Source organism: Helianthus annuus, chromosome 3 (assembly GCF_002127325.2).
Source record: "Helianthus annuus cultivar XRQ/B chromosome 3, HanXRQr2.0-SUNRISE, whole genome shotgun sequence".
Lineage (NCBI taxonomy): Eukaryota > Viridiplantae > Streptophyta > Magnoliopsida > Asterales > Asteraceae > Helianthus > Helianthus annuus.
Window position 1 is genome coordinate 127332543 of NC_035435.2, and position 13364 is coordinate 127345906.

At 37.9% G+C, this 13364-nt stretch overlaps 1 long non-coding RNA gene across 3 annotated transcripts; it reads left to right on the top strand.

Moving 5' to 3' along the window:
* The first annotated feature begins 9864 nt into the window (after positions 1–9864).
* On the top strand, positions 9865–12958 carry LOC110921848. Of its 3 annotated transcripts, XR_002582688.2 has the most exons (5): positions 9865–11324; positions 11421–11460; positions 11584–11679; positions 11937–11999; positions 12159–12958. It is a non-coding gene; the product is annotated as an uncharacterized LOC110921848 (long non-coding RNA). The 3 variants fall into 3 exon arrangements; XR_002582687.2 differs by having other exon boundaries at positions 11421–11679; XR_002582686.2 differs by lacking the exon at positions 11421–11460.
* Positions 12959–13364: the final 406 nt, after the last annotated feature.

A 13364-nucleotide genomic window follows, 5' to 3' on the forward strand; every position in this document is an offset into this window, starting at 1 on the left:
AAAGACGACTTGCTCGTCCTTCCAGTCACATTCCGGCCTTCTTGCCGCTTTTCGCGGCCTGCCCTTGCCTCCGTGGATCATGTGGGTGGAAGCCACGTGCATGGTTCTCTTCCCGGAGGAGGTACCTTCGCCATGAGGGGTAATGCGCTTGGTGGGTTTTTGCCCACCTGGCAAAAGATGTTGCAGTTTCCCCTCCTTTAAGGCGCGCTCAATCTCCAGTCGGAGACTGATGCAGCTGTTGGTGGTGTGGCCCGAGTCCTTGTGGTACTCACAGTAGAGTGTGAGGTCCTGATTTTTCTTGGACTTCATTGGTTGGGCCGGTCGCAAGAACTGTGGGTCCGCAAGGAGGACCTCACTTGGCGACATGGTGATCTCGGTCCAGTTGCGGTCCCGAGATTCCTTCTTTGACGCCCGACTCTCTCGGGCGGGGTTGTAGTTCTTTGGGTCGAACGTGTTGGTTTGCGGGAAGTATGGTTTGGAAATATCGCGATTTCCAACATCCCGGTTGCGTTTATTGTTACGCTTGGACCCTTGTTGGGATGTTTCGGCTTGGGGTTTTGCCTTTGTCACATGCGGTTCGAGTGACCGCTGTGTCTGGGCGTATTTCTTGACCGCAGTCATGACATCTTCCCATTTTTTGGGCAAGCCCTCCTTGCCAGAGATGGTCATGATCATCTCTCTGTCTTTGACGGCCCGGATGAAGTGGTTTCGTGCCATCTGGTCTGCCACGTCACCTATCTCCAGGCACTCTTTATTATATCGGACGACGAATGCTTCGAGCGATTCGTCGTTCCTTCGCCAGATGTTCATGACGTCACACGAATCTCGTTCGTGGCGTCGCTGCTGGCAAAAATGTGCGAGGAACTTGGTACGCAAGTCCTCGAATGAATCCAGTGATCCCACTGGCAAAGAATCGAACCATGCCCTGGCCAGGCCCGTAAGGGTCTGGGGGAAAAAATTACACCAAGTGGGTTCGTCCCACTGGCCGTTGATGCCCGCGCCCATGAAGACGTTCATGTGGTCGTCCGGGTCGGTCGAACCACTGTATTTCCCAACGTTGAATGGGAACTTTGTCGTGGTGACATGGGCGTTGGCAATCCGCGTGCCGAACTTGGAATTTTCGGCCGCTGCCTTTGGCCTGTATGGTTCGTTCGCAGGGCGCTTTGCCGCCCTAAGGTATGTGTTGCGGGGATGATTGGGAGGAACATAGTTGCGTCCTCCCGGTCTGCTACTGGTGTCATGCGAATCACCGCGGTAGCTGTGGTCGTCAGGGTCGGTATGACCGTACCCTTCGGTGTATGGTTGTGGGCCCAATCGGCTCTGAATGCCTGGGCCGCGTCTGGAGGTTGATCGCCTCCTGTCCTCGCCATGGGGGCCAAGGCGGGTATGTACCGGTCCTCTGGTGTGGGACCCGTATGAGGAATCATCCTCGTTGAGGGTGTGGACCGAACAGTAAGACGATCCCCGTTCTTCACGTCGGCTTCTTGAAGCCGGGCGTGAATGTATCCTGCCGTCGTATTGTAAAATACGCTCAACAGAGGTGTGTGGTGCTGGGGGAAGCCCAGCTCGTATATTCGCTTCAGTACAAGCGCGGTTGTATGCTGCAGTCAGCGTGGCTGCCTGCTGCTCGTACCAGGCATGAACGGTCATGCCTGGTGGGATCACAGATGGGAACTGTGATAAGTCATGTCCGATGGGCTCCTTTGTGTGGACGTGCCAATGTGTCCGGGTTGGGAGGTCGAGGCATTGACCCCTACCGGGTTTGGGATTGGAGGATTTTGGTTATCCGCAGTGTTGTTTTGGTGATCAGTCATGATCGTGAGAGAGGAAAAAGGATGGTTTAGAAAATGCTAAGAGTAGCGGTGGGCGCCAATGATGAAACAATGTTTAACCGGACAGGGTTAACACACTGGTCTCGTCAAGAAGGGTTAATCCCTTCCTCTCGAGGATCGCTGGCTGGATCACCGGTGGTTGATCTCCTGCACAAGGAAACAAGCCGTGACTCGTAACAAGGAGGATGGGGTGGGGGGTGCTCCTTGTTACCACTCTCCGGCGTGAGAATCAGTAGTTTGCTTGGGAAGCAAAGTAAGATAGTAGTAGTAGTGAGAGAGTTGTGAGAAGATACCTCAAACCTGGTTTGGGGTTGGTATTTATAGCCGAGGAGTGAAGGAGGATGATGATGGATGGACTGACGACGTGCTGCACCCTTTCAGGTGTGTCAGGCTCGTCGGTTATGGAGGTTACGCCACGTCAGTCCATTGCTTACGTAGCTCTGACAGGTAACTGCCATTGGTGCCACTTGCACTGTGGTGTCAGTACCACTTGCTTTGAGTACATAGGATGCGGTGCAAGCCGCATCGCTACGTGCGGTAACATCTGAAGTTACCGCGTCTCCTACTTGTGATCAAGGAATACGCGAGATGCGGTGCTAGCCGCATCGTCGTCTTGCCTGCATCCCTTGTCGTGACGAAAATGTCCGTATGGTGCGGTGTCAGCCGTACCGCTACGTTCATCTTCTTCTATGCCTAAGGTAAGGCTTTCCTGTATTGATAGAAGTGTTCACTGGATGCGGTGCGATGCCGCATCGCTGTGAATACTTCCGTTTTCATACACCAGATGTGATGCTATGTCGCATCACTCTACCGTTCTCATGTTCCATGTAAGTCCTTCTTTGTTACTAGATAGATTGGATTCAACCCTTGTGTCGACGCGTTCCCGCATGGGCACAAGTAGGTTGTTAGTTAGTGGGGGTTTTGATAAGGGTAATGGTCACTCGCGGTCCATGCTGACGCGAGATCGGGACCATACCCCTTCACCATGGTACTACTAGGTTAATTTTATGGAGAATCTTGTTCTAGAGAAATGAAGATGGTGATGGGTTTAAATGAGAACCAAGCGTTTGAATGTATTGACTTTTTGTATTAGGATAGCTTCTTTTCATTGTAATATAAATGTTTCTTCAAAGTTTCCACTTTCCACTTTAATACAAAGACCTACAAATGCAAATAGCTTTTGCACACAAACATTATCAGAAAATTACATGTTTGTTTGGTATATTTCTGCTCAATTTTGTAATGGGTGATATTTTATTGCCTTTTTTCTAATTACAAGACTAATACATCATTGATTATTAATAACTTTAGGTAACATAAAAAGTTAAATATGAAGTCATGAACCAAATAAAAAAAACCCTATCAAGTCACGAACCGGATCAAAAATCTTAGATCTACACTAAAAAGCACACGTTAAAACAATCGAACTGCTCAAAACCGAATCGAACTGCTCGATGATGAGGTGTTGATTATGGAGTGACTTAAATCCTTTAAGTTAAAACAATTTTTGTATAAAATAACAATATATTTACTCATCATATACAAACATAATATAATGTCCAATTAGAATCAGTACATACACATAGTTATCAAAATGATCGATTAATTCGTTATCCTAATTTAAAATAATAACATATATACCTACAATTAATAATATTACGTTAAAAGGTGACATAAGAAGAAATATTACGTTAATTTGAATTTTCATAATAATGGAAACACCTACGTTTTGGAAATTCGAGACAATACGATCGAAGTTTATGCAAACCTTATCCTCTTATGGATGTTGCCAAACGTGAACGCTAATATATGTTACTTTTAAGCTAGCCTTTAATGATGTTAAGTACCAAAATCTCAACCACGTTAAATGGTATAAATTTTTGTAAGAGAAATGTAAAACAGGTTTTAGTAATAAGTATATTCAATTAAATAAAAAAATAAAATTAATACATTTAAATCATCCCAATAAAATATGACATATATTATTACTTTAAAGGATTTTTTTTAACATATCCAAAAACAGTATTGTTTATAAGGGATGACACTTGTATCACACAATTTTTATTAGGATTTATATTATTTCAATAAATTGCATAATTTGGTCTACAATCAAAAAAATGAAATAAGTTATAATACAAACGAATCATAAAAACAGAGACGATTGCGCCGCTATCCCCTTCTGAATAGCAAACCCTACCCTGCTAAACACAAAATTCTGCCCCTTAACATGCGCGGTGTTACTGCTTACCACATGTTTCAATAAATTCAAGTTTATAACAACTTTAACACACTATTTATTGTTTTATTAGGATTTATATAATATATTAATGAGAAATTGGCCTGTAATAATCCCAACTAGAGGTCTTTGTCCATTGACAGTCACACCTTTAAATATTCCACCAACCAGTCCCACATTTCATCTATTTTTCCTACACCGGTACCCCGTTAAAAAACTTAACGGAGTTATGTTTATTTTCCAAATTACAAACAACTTTTTTACGGCTTTTGATCAGAACGACGATACGAGTCCATTGATGTAAAACTTACCTCGAAACAGTGCTCCACACGATGAAAACATCGCTTCAATTCGGGTGTTTAAATTTCCAATTAACAAAAATCAAGTCATTTCGAGTACCATTTCAAGGTAAGTTTTACATCAACGGACTTGTATCATCGTTCTGATCAAAAGACCTTAAAATATGTTTGTAATTTGGAAAAAAGCTTAACTCCGTTAAGTTTTTTTTAACGGGGGACCGGTGTAGAAAAAATAGGTGAAAGATGAGACTGGTAGAGGGAATATTCAAAAGTGGGACTGTCAACGACCAATAACCTCTAGTTGAGATTATTACAGGCTGAAGGGGCATGGTCCCAAAAAGCCGGGCATACCTTCATTCAGGTCGCGCGCAGGACCATACTTCTTATTCATCAAGTTGCTTACAGCCAACCTCGCGCGGTTACGTCATCAATTGATCTCGCGCGAGGTCTCAACAAGAGAAAACACCACATTCAACACTTAGCATTCTGAATAAGAGCCTTCAACCACTCATACCCTGCGCGGGCTAGTAACGTGTTCAGCAAGGGCCGCGCAGGGCTATGGCACATGGCTACTTCAGAAGGCACACAAAGTACAAGTGGCAGAAGAAAAGGGCCAATCCGCGTCCTCCAGGCTCTGCTCAATCGTGCTCCACGATCGTCTGACGTGCAGGAGACAGAAAGTACTTAAGAACGCCTACGTGGCACCAATCACAGGGCAGAAACACCTGCCCCACGATCTCCACTTACCTGCTGATGGCAAAGGGACAACAAGGCCGATAACAGTGATACGTGGCTCCACTCATGGTGCGCCAGCACCGGAGAACTTCTAGAAGCCCCTAACGGTCGACGCCAGTGAGACAAAGAGCATATCCTCTAAGTTGTCGCCTTACGGCCCAACGCCCATCAGCCCATCTCCTCTTGCACCTCTCCGGCTATAAGTAGAACCCTTCATTCACAGGTTAAACCATTCTGTTCTCTTCACTCTCACTTTTTACCACACACTTATTTCCTCAAAGCAGATACTTATTATCACGCCGGAGTCTGGTTAAGAGGGAAACCCCCATATTCCCCTCTTAACGAGCTAACGGTGTTCTGTTTTACAGGATCAACGGAACATTAAGGAGCTCAGAAAGTCATAAAAAGATTAACCCTTATAATAGAAACATAAACCAAATTAATTAAACCCGAAATTAGTTTCGTGTTTCTTCATTGAACAATCACCCTATATTAATATGCTCGGTTTTATTGGATGATCACATAACCTAACTGCCCGCGTCATTGTTACATTATCCAACCCTAATATTTTGGCTTTCGGATTTTTCCGAGTTCTTTTGGGATAAAAATAACAAAACTGATTGTTTTTTATTGGTGTACGCCAAATGAAAAGGAAAGTAAATTATTGTGCCACTCTCTTTTTATGGGCAGCAAAAAAACATTATTAAATTAGTTTTCTTGCACGGAATGTCGGAATATATGAATAAACTTGTGGCACCTGCCCCACTATATTTTCCTCAGTAACATTTTTTTATGCATACACTACTAAAAAATACATTTCTCTTGACACGCGAACAATGACACGCGCATATTTTATGACATTCAAAACCGTATGTCAAGAAAAAGATGTCATGATTTACAAACTTTAATAAATATATGACATCCTTTTTTGTGTGTCATGTTTTTAGCGTCATAAAAAAACAAGATTTGTATTGACACGCAAACAATGACACACACTCATTTTATGACATTCGAAAGTGTATGTCAAGAAAAAAAATGTCATGGTTTTACAAAATTCAATATATTTATGACACACTTTTTTGTGTGTCATCCTTTTAGCGTCATCAAAAAACAAGATCTATCTTGACACGCGAATAATGACATACGCTTATTTTATGACATTTAAATGTGTGTCATAGCTCAACAGAAAACATAAGAGTTTGGGTGGTTGAAAATTGTGTTCCGGGCGACCATAACCTAAAACCGCTTAAAGTATTGCTTCTGTCATTTGCAAATTAGTTAATAGTCCAAAAATATAGAATTGCCCGCCTAAAGCATTACCATTCTGGGCGGTATTAAGTGTAGCCCAAAGAAATGGTTTTTTTTTTTCAGCTAAATTTAGTCTAGCTCAAAAAATATGCATTTTTTCCAACAAAAATCGGTGGACACCCAAAAAAATGTAGTATTTTCAAAGCAACTAGTATTTTGCCTGCCGCGCGTTGCGGCGGCGCGCGACGGGTGGAAACATATAGTAAGACAAAACACGATTCGTAAAACGCAGTGCGTAAAAGACAATTACAAAAAAGTGTAAAGCACAAAGGTAGACACAAAGTGTAAAACACAATGCCTAAGACATTTCGTAAAACACAAAGCATTGGCATTTGGAAAAGTAGGAGTTGTAGTCTAGGAGTTACAATTGCAATTTTTCTTAAAGTTGGGCGGGTGTAAATATGGAGTAATAGTGTAAGGGGTAAAAAAGCAAAGTCTAAAAAAGACAGTGTAAAAGTATAGGGGTGGTGGCGAAAATGTGTAAAAGATGAGGGGGTGTTGGTGGAAATATAAAAGAAGATGGTTGGTGGCGTAACTTTGTAAGAGCTAAGGAGGTGATGGTGGAAAACCAAAGTCGAGGGTTGGTGCGCTGGAAAAGTTTGAAAGATGAGGTTGTGGTTTTGGAAATTCAAAGTAGAAGGTTCAGGGACTAAAATTGCCATTTTATAAAACTTTAAATGTATCAAAATCAAAAGGTTAAAATGGCAATATTGTTAAAGTACAGGGACTGGAAGGCAAAGCCGGTGTATTTTAAGATGTAGTATAATACAATTACTTTTCCATGTGTATAGATATTATTATATATAACTACTCCTGTATTCAACTATTTATGAAATTTGAGGGTGTCGGTGGCTATGCACCGACTTTCTATTTTAAGATGTAGTAGAATTTTAGAAGATCGCCCAAATTATATATATTTTTTTCACCACAAGATTCAGTGGACCCTAAAAATACATTTTATTTTGATGAAATTGTTTTTTTAGTCCTAGATTTTTTTGGTTTTAACTACCCAAGTAGGATGGCAAATAAAACCTGAGTCTGGCAGGTATATTCGAAACCTAAAACATATGGGACGGTTATATCTGTAGCTTGACGGGTATGGGTCAGGTATGTGACTAATCTTAGAAATTTTTGTGGGGTATAGGGCGGGTATGGGATTCGGTGATACTCGACTCAATTAGACGAAATCAAATACCCGTTTAGCCAAACTGAACACCAGAATCATATACCCTGTGTTTTTTATTTATAATTTTATATTTCCTTAACCTTTATCTATTAGTGTTTTATTTTAGTAAGTTCATTATATGAAAACATAAATGTTCTTTTGGAATATGTATTATGTAATATTATTTATATTTCTGTATGTTGTGATTGTGAAGTATATACATAAAACCATATACAAATTAGAGGAATTGCCCCGTAATAATCCTTAGTAGACGTCATTGGTAATCCCACTTTTGAATATTCCCCTTGCCAGTCCAACCTTTCACGTATTTTTCCTCTACTCGTACCCGTTAAAAGAATAAAGCAGTTAAGTTTTTTTTCTTTTTTTCCGAATTACAAACAAATGTTTTAGGGCTTTTGATCAGAACGACGATAGGAATCGTTTGATATAAAACTTACCTTGAAACGGTGCTTCAATTCGGGTGTTTAAACTTCCAATTAACAAAAATCATGTCGTTTGGAGCACTGTTTCGAGGTAAGTTTTACATCAATTGACTTGTATCGTCATTCTGATCAAAAGCCCTAAAACATTTATTTGTAATTTGGAAATAACCTTAACCCCGTTTGCTCCCTGACATACTGGAAACATGCCACTTCTGTCCAAAAATTAAAACCCAGTTAAATCAGACATGTTAAATGAATGGTATTATTGTCAATTCATATATATTTTATTTTCACCTTATTTTATGAATTGAAATTAATACCCTTCATTTAACTCGTCTGACTGAGTTTTAATTTTTGGAATGAAGTGCACATTTCTAATATGCGAGAAAGGAAAAAGGAAACTGCTACATTTTTAAAAATTGGTTTGAAATGGCAAAAGTAAACCAACCACATAGACGAAAATGACAGTTAACTCAAAATAAAATTTTGAGTTAAATGCCATTTTAGTCCCTTTGGTTTGGGTTATTTTGGCAATTTAGTCCAAAGGTTTTATTTTTCTCTTGTGGGTTCAAAAGGTTTCATCGTTGCCATTTTAGTCCACTGGGTTAACTTCATCCGTATTTTCTATTAACGAGAAGGGCAATTCGGCCATAGAAAATGACCGAATTGCCCTTCTCATCCGGAAAAATAGATGAAGTTAACCCAGTGGACTAAAATGGTAACGGTGAAAACTTTTTGAACCCACAGGGAAAAAAATAAAACTTTTGGAGTAAACTGACAAAATAACTCAAATCACAGGTACTAAAATTGCATTTAACTCTAAAATTTTAAACTCAAAAGAACACCAGAATCCTTTTGGCGGCATTAATACCGCCAAAAATTTCAAACACACACAAAATAATAATAATAATAATTACTCCAACAAAAAACTTGCAGGGACCAGAAACCCTAACCTTTCCTCCCTAAATCTCCCCAAATCGCAGCGCACAAAACCTGGTAAGAACCCTACTTTTCATCTTAAATCTTTCTTTTCTAGTGCAAAAATTTAAATGATACTCATTTTTGTTTCAGCAATTTAGTTTGTGGATCTGTTTTGGAGCTTATTTTGAAGAGATCTGTGAAGTTTGAGGGGTTTTGCAGGTTATGCTATCTATCTTCATTTATATCTCTATTGAGTAGTTTATGAACCTTAAGTTGAATAAATGTTGGATTTTTCTAGATATATAATTCGATGTTTATGTTGGATTTTAAACCGTTTATGAACCCTAAAATTGAATATGATTCCTTGTGTGGTCACTTATGTAGGCAAAAGATCAAATACAAATAATCTTAACATACTAAATATACAAATTGAAGGAAAACCCAAAAAGACAAGGTGGCATTTTTGTAATTACCACCAACTATCAAAGTTACAACCAAAAATACCTAAAAAAACACAATTTTTTTTAACATTTTTTATTAAAAAATCGCTACATTTCGTTAGCCAAAAAAAAAATTTTTTTTTTTGGCTGCTACTAAAAGTAGCGATTTTCTAATAAAAAATGTTAAAAAAATAAAATAAAATAATTTGTGTGTTTTTTTTTTATTTTTTTAGATTTTTTGGGGGTTTAGTTTCTAGAATTTTAGCTTGGGTGGGGGGGGGGGGGTTAGGTTTTTTTTTAGGTTTTTGGGGGGTGGGGGGGGGGGTGGGGGGTTTAGGTTTTTTTTTTGGGGTGGGGGGAGTGGTTAGGTTTTTTTAGGTATATTTGTAGAGTAACTTTGATAGTTATTGATAATTACAAAAATGCCACCTTGTCTTTTTGAGTTTTCCTTCAATTTGTATGTTTAGTATGTTAAGATTATTTGTACAAGAACTTTACCCCACTTATGTATGATGGTTGTTTTTTATATATATTTATATTTTAATTTAATAGTCTAGATAGTTCATGTGTAAGCATGTATGATTTGTTTTGTACATATGGGTTCGTAGTTTAGGGCGTAAAATGGAAGATAAACATGAGAAACCAAAACGTGGGCCTACGACTAGGGCTGTTCATGAGCCGGGCGGAGCTGAATTAGGGCAAGCTCGGGCTCGACTCGATTATAAACAGAGCCGGCTCAGCTTGGCTCGGATTCAAAACCGAGCTGAAAATCAAAGCTCCGGCTCGGCTTGGTTTTAAACCGAGCTGGCTCAGCTCGGCTTGGTTTGGCTCGGTTTTAAAATTAAAAATTAGTACATAGCTCTAAAAATTAAGTAGTCTAAAATATTATTCAGTACTTCAAAAGAACATATCCAAAATAAGTTTAACCTAATACATCACAAGCCAAAATCAAGTTAAACAAACACAAAATAAGTTTTAAATTAACTTCAAAAAAATACAATATTAGTTCATTAGCATAGTAATCAATCTTCAAATAAGTTACAGATATCAAATTACAAACTTAAATACATGTAAATAATAATTAGTTTTTGTAATATATTATAATGTATATAAAATAAAATATATTACAAGTAAAATGATCCGAGCTAAGTCGAGCTAACAAATGAGCCAATCCTGCTCGTTACGAGCCGAGTCGAGCTAGACTCACTTTCTAACCGAGCCGAGCTGGCTCGGCTTACTTTCAAACCGAGCTATATCAATTGAGTTTTTTCGAGCTAAATCCAATCGACCTTCGAGCCACGAGCTTTCTGAACAGCCCTACATGCGACTTGCTCAAAGAAAGATATTGATTATAACATTGAATAAAACCATAATATGCAACCGATTGGAAAAAAATGTGAATGATTACATTACATGGTTAGCAGTAAAATAAAAGACCAAATTTTCATATTATATTCAGCAAGATAAGTTTCATGATAGAAAATGGGAAGATTTATGGATAGATATTAAGATATTATGTTTTTTTAATTTATTTATTATTTTTGTAATCTTCAAATATAAACTTTGCATTTCACTAAAAAAACTTGCCAAGTTACATCAAAACAGAAGGTAGACGAGAACTAAGTTGCGCCGCCATTCCTTTCTGAATTGCAAACCCTAACCTTCCAAAGACAAACCCCTACCCCGGGGCTGAACAATTGTGATTTGTTAACTTCTGTTATTTATAAATATGCAAGAAACAATGGAATATTGTATAGACTATCGTTGTATGTTTGTAACTATTAGTTAATAACAATTTGTTTATTTATGTGAGAACAAAACTGAAAAGGCACGAGTAAGTGCAAAGAAGAACAAATACCCGACTCGCTCAGGACACAAAGGGTTTGCGGTTTGGAGCCCTAATGTTGAACTTGCAGAAGATGCGTACACAGAATCTGTTAAACTAGTAAGTAAATGTATATTTATTTAGTTATGTATGTTATAATAAAATGTTTTAATAGTGGTGTATATTAAATAAGCCGAATTGGAAATGCAAATGAAGGCAGGTGGTACTTATTGGTCTGGGATGGAAGATCTACCAAGTATGTAGCTTGGACCTAAGCATGGAGGCCGATCACGACAACCTCTTTTATATGGATTTATTCTCTTGTATTTTGTAAGATTAAGTGATCTTTTACAATTGATTTGTTTTTCTAATAATGCAGTGTATGCAATAAGATGGATCTTGGGAGTATGGATACCTGGTTATTTGGTTTATGCTCGACTTTATTTTAGACATGCGATTTCGTTTTCCAAATGATGTAAGCATTCATTTTTCGATTTACATACTTTGATATAAGCATTTTGTTAGGCATAACAGGGTTTAAGGTTGTATTATTTGGGTTGTGTTAATTATTTGTGTTTCGGTTTGTTACGACGTGATTCAAAACCTTTTTTATATTTTGGGTTACTTGCATTCGGATAATATTGGGTTTAGATTTAATTAAATATATCGACTTAGTTACACCAGAACTATTGACTTAATTGATATATCTCATTTTTGTTATTTGCTTTTTAGATATGGAACGGCATAACAAGCGTCCCAAAGGAGGATCACATCTTAGTGATGTTATTGTCACAGGTAGATGTATATTTTATACAACTTTAAACCTACATTGTTACCTTAATTTTTAACATTTTTAGAAGTCAATAGCTGGACACTTATAAGATATGTTATTTTGTTTTTGAAGGATCACATCTTCTTATTTTTAAGATTTATTTTATTTAATTGTTGTCTCAGGTTGGGAAAGGAGTAGAGGAGTACTCGGCTACGGATATGGATGACATTCGCGAAGATTGGTCGACTTATGCGGTTACCTCTATTTTTAAGTGACAAATTGTATTTTAGGCGTTCACGATATATTGACAAACAATTCTATTTTTTTTGTTAACGTTAAAATATTTGTAGTATACTAGACAGATGATTATGTAATGGATTGTTTTGATATATATATATATATATGTGTATTTGTTTTATGAAAAAGATTTATTGTTTTTGTTATTATACATGTATCTAGGGCAAATTAGTAATTTTATAAAAAAAATTATACAGTTAAAAGCATGACACGCGTAAATGAATGTCATACGTATGTGTCATAAATGCTTGTCATGAACGTGTGTCATTAAAAAGTGTCATAAAATGAGTGTCATGAATGTGTGTCATTAAAATGTGTCATAAAATGAGTGTCATGAATGTGTGTCATGAATGTGTGTCATTAAATGTGTGTCATTAAATGTGTGTCATGAATGCGTGTCATTAAATGTGTGTCATAAAAACATGACACACAAATGCATGTCATGTTAATTTTATGACTCCTCAATCAACGACTCGCATTTGCGTGTCATAAAGACCCTTTTATGACACGCAATGCATGTCAAGAAAGGTGCTTTTTCTAGTAGTGATAATGGAATTACATGTCTATAAGTTTTCCAAGGTTATATGATTACGATAGTTTAAAATAAATTATAAGTCATATATTTATAATTTTATTTAGTAGAATCTTCCATCGGTATTATACCTATACATTTGTGAAAGATACATTCAAAGTGCGGTATCTTTTTTCAAATTTACGTGGCTTTATTCTATATCGTTTTTTAAATTATACTCTTATACATTTAGTAACTTAGGGTGCCATGACATACACATACCTTTTCATATAACTACAAAATACAACAAAGGTCGCCAACAATCAACTGCCACCCTTCAGACACACCTCTTCATAAATTTTCACCGCATAACCCATCGAAAGGGTGGCAATCCCAACTAAATAACGTGTATGCCATATTAACTAATTAACAAAACGTTGCGACTTTATTCCTGCCGAATGTCGAATAGGACGGCAATCATAAATAAGTGACATAAATATACCGAATTAGAAAAAGTAATAGACATGCCTTTCCGTCGAGCGAGTTAAACGGTTATCACAGCCATTCAACGCCCATTTTC